Source organism: Chionomys nivalis, chromosome 24, assembly GCF_950005125.1.
Source record: "Chionomys nivalis chromosome 24, mChiNiv1.1, whole genome shotgun sequence".
Taxonomy (NCBI): Eukaryota; Metazoa; Chordata; class Mammalia; order Rodentia; family Cricetidae; genus Chionomys; species Chionomys nivalis.
The window spans coordinates 20712643-20721693 of NC_080109.1; positions in this window are offsets into that span (position 1 = coordinate 20712643).

Sequence of the window (9051 nt, forward strand, 5' to 3'; positions counted from 1 at the left end):
TTTGGATACCCCCGCCCCCCAAGAAGAAACTAAATATTTAAGGATTATGGCTTAGAGGTTTAACCAATGGGAGGTGAAACAGTTCACAACTGAACAACCTAGACCAGTGGTCCTCCACCTTCTAATGCTTCCATCCCTTAACACAGTTCCTCATGTTGGGGTGACCCCCAAACATAAAATTATTTTTGTTGCTACTTCGTAACTGTGATTTTTGCTACTGTTATAAATCGTAATGTAAATATTTTTGGAGATAGAGGCTTGTCAAAGGGGTTGCAACCCACAGGTTGAGAATCATGGATCTAGATGGGAAGTACTATGCCATGCAGAGTGCCCAGGACTGGACTGTGATTATAGTACCAACCAAAGACCTTGATTTAAGGAGAAGACATCGCTTGATTTAAGGAGAAGAGCTATTTTAGAGCTCTTGATATTCTCATCCTTGTTCTTTGGCCTCCTGGTCTACAGCATCTGTCATATTGAAGTCATACTCACTTATTCACTCCTTGTACACATGAACTAAAAGACTGTGTGTTAGTGTGGTTTTGTGTTGCATTCTACTTCTGATTATTGTTCTGTGTATACACCTTTAAAATCATAAATCCTATTAATTCTTAGCAATTTTATTATGCCTTAAAACAATTTGTGTTTTAATAATGTTAACAATAATATTGCATAATAGTAAGTATATATTTTGATAATCACTGTCTACTTTTGCTTATGCTAAAACCATATTCCTTTTCTCCTTCTGTTTCTCCCCCTGCTTCCCTTTTTTCTTTTTTCCCCTGATTTACAACAAATACCATCTTCTCCTTCCTTCTCTTCCTTCTCTTTTCTCTTCTTCCTTTCCTCCCTTCTCCTTTCCTCCTTCTTTCCTTTCTCCTAATTGCACATCATTAAACAACCCAATTTGGATCCAATGAGATGACTCAGTAGGTAAAGGCACTTGTTACCAAGCCTGATGACCTGAAACCCTCAAAACCCAGTTGGTAGAAGGAGAGGATGTGTGCCAGAACATACGAGTGCCCATCTGCACCGCACCCCTGCCACACACAACAGATGTTTTAAAAAATTAAAGAAGAACCTAATTCTCTTGAAGTTTTCTCTCACTGCATACAAATTCTCAAACTAGAGAAATTCTGCTTTCTAACTCGCTTTTCCTCCTTTCATGTTAGTCTTCTGGTAAAGTTATACAAGAAAGAAAACAAGAGTAATAAGTTTTTGTTGTTATGTTGTTTTTCTATTGAAGGTTGTCAGCCTGACAAGGGCCCGTATTTTCTGAGCTTTCTCCCTTCTTTGCACAGCTTAGCCAAGGACATCAGTTGTGAAGCTGAGTACCCACCAATGGACTGAGGCGCCAACATCACATACGCCAGGGATTAAAAGACAGAGGCCTGTTTGGGGAGTGTGTTGAGTTTGGGTTCTTGGCACCCTTTCTGCTAAAAGAAAAAAAAGTCATCTTGAGAAATTACTTTTGTTTTGTTTGTGTGTTTCTATCTGCGGCATCAAGATAATCCCCACCAGCACCACCATGTAGGTCCTTGACCATTTCTCATTTGGACTCTAGGTATTAACAAATAGCTACTTCTAAATTAATACGCTTTGTCAACTACTATAAAACATAGTTTGTCATGAGCAACAGTCTTGGATGCTGGTACTCTTCCACCGTTTATGTATTTCAGTAAATACCACCAAACAGATCTCAGATGTCTTTGATGTCATTTCTAATCGACTCAGATGTATTTGATGAGAAGTCCTTAAGTTCTTCAAGCGAGACTTTCTACAAAACTGAAACATTAAAATCTTACTTTTCTAAGATAGCCATGAATAAATTTCCCCAAACACTGCCTTAGCTCTCTAGTGCTATGTTATGTTAATGGCTTTCCACGTGACGAGGCATGGTCTGTTCAGCCTTGTTGCAGTGGATTAGTTGCTGCCCTTCACATTTTCTCTACTCTGCAGTATTAACAGGTTAGAGCTTTTTTTCCTGTTCACATGAATACCCCTGTTTTCTTCTTTCTTGTTGTAATACCCTTCCACCGGAAATGGTGATGGTGCATAACTTGGCGGGTTATATTGCTTTCTGTTTTCAGGCAACGCTATGGTTAGTTGCTGGAGTTATGTCTGTTGTTACTCTATACAGAAATGCAGGCAGCCTGGTGCTATTATGTTGCTTCCTCTGCCGTGTCTTATGTCACCCAGTAAAGACATTTCTTGTTATGGTCATGCTTGGTTTTATTCTTGATAACCTCCCACGATGATTACTGCCTAGTGAGTCAAAATAGATGAACATATCATTTTCAACTTATTTTTCAGCCCTCTAATGGGTTTTGCCTGCTGTTTAAGGCTTAGAAACTAAGTGGTAATGACCTATACAATAAAATAACTCATGTTCACGGTTCTTTCTGAGTAGAATTTCTTAGTGCATTAGAGACAATCTTTTCCTTTGTGGAGCATCCCTCATCTGAATGCTGGAGGTTATAGAAAAGAGAACACATTCCCAAAGGAGGTAGGGTTCAGCCTTTAGCCTTACCAGTGGGGCCACTTTAACTCAGCTATATAACTATTAACAAGAAAGCTAAAAATCTTGTCTTATAACTGGCTTCCCTCTGCCCAAGGACTACAGAAAACAGTAGGGGTAGCCAGGATAATGAGCCTCTTCACGAGGTTACAGTGAGCTACCCCCAGTTCTCGTTTGTTTGCAACGTTTCATTCTGTCCTTTCTAAAAACTAAATCTTGGAAAAGTAAGAATGACCTCCTGTTTCCTTTTCCTTCAAGTATCAAAATGAGTGGCCCCAGTGCCTGGGACCACTGTGCCCTTTAATGTCTTCCTCTCCAGAGGCCATTAAACTGACCACTGGAAGCTCTGCTTTCAGGAGGATAACTTGAATGTGTTTATCTACATGATAAAGAAAGCATTTCCCAGAAGGTAGACAAGAATTTCTACCTGCCATTGACAGCAATTATTTTTACAGTTTTTAAATAATAAAAATTGAGGGAGGGAACCTTTTCTGCCATCTCTATGGACTCCCAGGGCTTTCCGCTTGGGGAGATGCGTTTTGTAAAAGCTGAAGCTACTTCTCATAGTCTCTAACTATAGGCATTGACTATATTCAAGTAGTTTTCATTGATTTAACATAGATTTTTTTGTGTAATTGATGCCTCCTGGGACTCATCAAGGTAAAGGCAAATGTTCCTCCTTCAGCTATGAGAAAGAGCACTCAAGATGAGCAAATGATGGGGTTAAATGTGCACGAGACAGCTATCGGCACCGGGAAAGGGAAGGGGAATGGAAATTATTCTGGAGCTACTGAGCTATGCTCCAAAGGAAGAGCGCCAGAATAGGTTCCCTCTTTCCTCAGTAGAAGTATTGGGTTTATCAGATTGCCTATGAGCATGCGTGTGAGGAAGTTCCTTGACTGCTAAATGATTTAAGGACGCTCAATCCATCGTGGGCAATGCCATCCCTACACAGGGAGATGAACCTGGGCTGTATGAGAAAAGTTCCTGGATGTGAGACTTGGAGCAAGCCAATAAGCAGCATGCCTCCGTGGTTTCTACTTCAGTTCCTGCCTTGAGTCCTGTCCTGGATCTCCCCTTCTCCCCTCCCCGGATAGCGGACTGTAATCTGCAAGCTAAAATAAACCCTTTTCTTGCTTGTGGAAAGCTAACTAGAACAACAGGCTAATGTGAACAGCAGGCACAGTCTGGGGCTGGAGCATGCCCAAGTCTTAGAAGAAGAGCAAGGAGGCCAAGGTCAGAACCTGAAACTAAAGCAGCACTTAGGTCTCCTGTGACTGTAGTTCCTTGAAAGCCAGAAGGAGAATAGGAAAAAAAGAGATAAGATTAAATAAAAAATTGCTCATTTTCTTCAAGCTTTCTTGACACTTTTTGTGTTTGAGGTCTCTGAACTGTCTGGGGCACTTTAGAAGACACCTGACATTAGGTACTTTTCCCACAATTCCTGAAGCTAAAGGCAACCGCTATATTCTAAGAGCAACCACTATATATCTGTTTCTTCTAAGTGTACCGTCCCTAATGAAATGCGGTGAGCATCTAGTTTGGTTTTTCTTACTCCTGGCTGTGTTCTTAATTGCTTACCAACGGCATTGCATCGACAGATGCAATGCTGCTGAGATCATGCCAGTCTCACTGAAATAGAACCGGCTGGCATCCGAGGGGATCTTGCCTGGCCTTCTGGACTCTCTGTTTCTCACTCTATGCTCATCTGTGCCCCACTTTCAGAACCTAACTCCTGTGGGAAGATGCTGAATTACAGGGATTTCGGTTGACTATTTCTCGGCTCTGATGCTACCTTAGGACCACTAAGCAGGGACAAGATTCAGCCCTCAAACTAGGGTCTCCCAGGGAAGGTAGAGAAGTGGTGATGGTGGTGATGTGTCAATGCCTGCAGAGGCTCTGTCTATCAAGTAAAAGAGGGAAGTAAGAGTCATAGTATCCTGCTGTTTAGGGTGAGTCCATTCTCAGATCTCACCATTAATGCAATGTTGTGTGTGTGCACACGTATGTAGGGAGAATCACTGTTTTCAACTTTGATTTCAGGAGGAGAAAGAAATAGTTCAGTAAGGATAGCTTTTATCTAAAAGACTAAAGATATCAAATGCTGGTGAGATGTAAAGAGAAGGGATGTTTATACAATGCTGGTGGGAATATAAATTAGTACAGCCATATGGAAAGCAATATAAATAAGATCCCTCAAAGAATTAAAGGTAGAACTACCAATGATTGAGCAATCTCACTTGCTAGGATACATACCCAGAAGAAATAAAATCAGTGTGTCAAGAGCTAGCTTCTTTTCTGTGTCCCATTTAAGCACAGTTCACAACAGAGAAGAGGTAAATCCCTACAGTAAGTTACTGTTGTTGCCATCCCAGCGAGCCAGTTGGTACACGGAGGGCTGGAGGAAGTCCATTTCTTTGCTGCATCTGACTGCTTTCTGCTGTCCTGACCTAGTTTGACCCTGGCTCTGGATTAATCCCTGCTGGCTCTTTGGAGTGTTGCATTCAATGGTTAATAGCCTGGAAAGGCTTTGGGAAGCCTCTTGAATTGAATAATCGTATAAAAGAAACCCTGTGTAGTGAGCACTGTAGATATTCACTCCCCAGGCTCAGTGTTCCTCCTGGAAGACCTCTTATTTGTGATAAGCCAACCAAGACCTCAGTTATCTCTCACGCTAACAGAGCAATTCTCAACCTGTAGGTCAAAACCCCTTTGGGATGGAACAACCTTTTCACAGGGATCACCTAAGACCATTGGAAAACGACACTTGCATTACAACTCACGGCAGTAGCAAAATTACACGTATGAGATAGCAATGAAAATCATTTTATGGTTGGGGGTCACCACAACATGAGGAACTGGATTAAAGGGTCACAGCATTAGGAAGGTTGAAAACTGCTGCCCTATTGGATTCTACACCCAAAGGAAGTCTCTGAATTCCCCTGGTTTAGCTTGACTGGGGATGATCTTCACCCTCTCCTCACTTTACTGTCTCATCAAGGTCCTTCATGCTCCAAAGGCAGCCGAGGACTTTGCAGATTCTGTTGCTCAGCAAATAGAAATGGTGTGTCAGATCTTTATTCAATTGCCTACAGCTGCAAAACTAAAAATGGTGGTTTACAATGTGTCCCCCATGTGGACATGTGGTCCAGAACAAATCTTCCGCTCATTCAGATGGCCTCTTTCCCCTCTCTGTGCCCTCTCTTGATGTCTTCTTTTGGCAGCAAAACCGGGGACTTCTTTGTGCTGGCTTTCTTTGCTTCCTCCAAGGTATGTGTGTCTATATATGTTCATGTACTTTCTGCCTTTTCTCTTTCAGTCTCGAAGAGCCTAAATGACTAATTTGATTCTCTTCTCTTCTTTTCTTGTGTAGCCACCATTGTGGTTTAGAAGCCTATATGATTGTTCTCTCAGCCTCTGCTGTACAAGCCCTTTCTCTTGTTCAACTTCTAATGGAGTGACATTTCTAAAAGGGTCAGGCCACTTTCTTGTTTATAGCCTTCAAGATCCTATCACTTTCAGGATGAAGTTCCCATTTTTCCACTTAGCTCACAAGGCCCATCAAAGTTCACTACCTAGTTATCTGTAACAGATAGTTATAGACAACTTATCTAGTTATCTGTAATAGATCATTATAGAACTATCTAGTTACAGAAATAGACCTACTTAACTATTCTGTGCCTTTGTTTCCATTCCTCCTAAAAATACATACACAAATAGCACATACATATATGATTATTGTGAGCATTGGATGGCATTGGGAATATCAAATACTTAGGTAGTGCCTAGCACACAGAAAGCAAGCTGTTCCTGTTTGTACTAGGTGTCTGGTACATAGGCAACACCGAGCTGCCATTATTAGCACATTTTCCATCTTATCTGCCCTCCTTCCTCCTGCCATTGGCTGTATGGTCTTTATGGCATTTCAGAATACAGCCTATGGCATGATTCTTTGGGTGTACTTAAAGTGTTACTTTCTCTGCCTTCAATGCCTTGTCTCTTTCCTTCCTCTACCTAAATCTTTGTCTCAAAGACCCTGTCCATTTAGCGTTTCAGGACCCTGCAGGCTGCATCTTTTTGCTCCAACCCGCTTTGCTTGCCCTGTGCCTCCGTAGCTTCTATTGATACCTCATTCACCACGCTGAAGGGCAGACTTTATTATAAGTCTGTTTCCTGTACAAGAATGGGTCCCTTAGAGACAGGATAAAGTCACGGGCCCTCATTTCCCAGAGAGAAGGAGCTGATGTTGTTGAACCAGGGAGTTAATAAATGGTTGTTGGGGGCTGGAGAGATGGCTCAGCAGTTCAGCTCTTCCAGCACTTCAAGAGAACCCAGGTTCAGTTCCCAGGAACCACATGCAGCAGCTCATAACCACTTGCAACTCTGAGATTTTCCATTATTAGTTTATTGTTAGTGATGAAGCTAAGTTGGTCATTTGAACATTAATCACGAATGAATATATTTTTAAAGGATGTTCACATTTGTCTTCAAACAAAGGACTTTTTACAACAGCATGTAGTTTACCGGTGGTGTTTATAGGACTTTGTCAAGACACCACGAGAAAGACAACCTGAAATAGTTTATTTGGGCTTACAATTCCAGAGGGTTAAGCGTCTGTGAAGGCAGAGGGGAGGCGTGGTGGCTGGAGCAGGACGCTGAGAGCTCACAACTTGAGCCAGAAGTAGTAACCTGAAAGTGAATTGGAAGTGGTGCAAGTCTTTACACTCTCAACGCCCACCTCCGGTTACATACTTCTTCCAGCAAGCTGTGCCCCCTAGGTCTCCTTAAACAGTGCCACTAACTGGCAACCAACAATCAGATGTTTGAGATGATGGAGGACAACATTCAAACCATAGTATTCTATTTTAATTTAGTGTGTTTTAGTGTGTGTGTGTGTGCTGTTAGGGGTTAGGAGTGTGCCTGCCAGGGTGCATTGTAGAGGTCAGAGAACAACTTTGTGAAGTTGGCTAGCTTCCGCTCTTACATGGCTTCTTCCAGGGATCAAACTCAGGTGGCAAGGCTTCTACAGAAAGTGTTTGCCCACTGAGTCATTTCTTGCAGGCTCACTGCTGTAAAAAGGATAGCAAAAATGGGGGTATAGTGCAATGAGGAAGGGTGTTCATTCTATGTGGGGGCTTCTTAACGCTCTCCAAAGCATTCACATTAAGGGAATGTATTAGGGTCCTCTAGAGTGGTTGTCAATCTGTGCATTTGACTCCTTTGTGAGTCAAACGACCCTTTCACAGGGTCACCTAAAACCGTTGGAAAACACATATATTTACATAACAATTCATAACAGTAGCAAAATTACAGTTATGAAGTAGTGATGGAAATAATTTTATGGTTGGGAGTCATCACAACATGAGGAACTGTATTGAAGGGTTGCAGCATTAGGAGGGTTGAGGACCACTGCTGTAGAGGAACAGAACCAATAGGATGTGTGTATATACATGCATGCATACACACACACACACACATTTATTAAATCAGCTAGCATGGAAATAGTAAGAACAGCTGTCTCATATGTGAACGGCTGTGCCCATCTGTCATTAAAGGCTGGGAAGTTTCTTGGAGAGCCAGGGGTCCTTAGCCAACTATGAAGGCCTGGAAATGCTGTTTCTGATATCGGTGAAGGAAACAGTAGCAGCAAGGACAGGATAAATCAACTCAGTATCAAGAGGGAAGACCAACCAAATGAAAGGCCAGTCATCTTCCTCCTGCCATGCCCTTCTTTATCTGGGCTGTAGCAGAAGGTCCCCTGCACACTTGAGGTGGCTCTTCTAACATCAATTAACACTCCTGCAGTGGAGAATCTGTAGGCAGATGACTCCAATTTGTGTCAATGTGACATTAAACCCACCATCACAGCAGATGTCAAGTCTCATAGCTGTAGACCTATTACATGAGGGGTTTCGACTCGGAGAGCAGCTAGAAGCTTTTCATAATTAAGCTGAGACACGGGAGTAAAATCAATAATAAAAAGGCCGCAGAGCTATAAAAAGGAATAAAATCTTGATGCATGCTACATACAAAATGAAAGATGACAGAAAAAAGCCATATATTACATTAACTCACTTTTATGGGATGTCTGCTATAGACAAATACATCCAGACAGAAAGCATGCTTGCGCTGGGGAAATGGAGAGTGATTTCCAATGAGTTTCTTTAGGGGCTGATAAAAATGTTCTAGAATTAGACAGTGGTTGTGGGTGCACAACCTTGTGAATATATTAAAAGTCACTGCATTGTACATCTTATATGGGTCATATTTATGGTATATTGAATTATGTCACAATAAAAATATGTTTAAAAAAAAAACAAAATGATACACCAAAATAATTACCAAGAATGGGGGGAAACAACGCATGTCATTTATCATTGCTGTTAAAGAACCCACAAATAAAGCCACATTTTCAAAGTTTGAAGGATTATATAGCCAGCCACTTAATGGCATCTATAAAGCATTTTTATATTTCTTTTCCCCAAGTTTCCCAGAAGTCATCTGCTGCACTGTTCTTCTCATTCAAGGGCTCC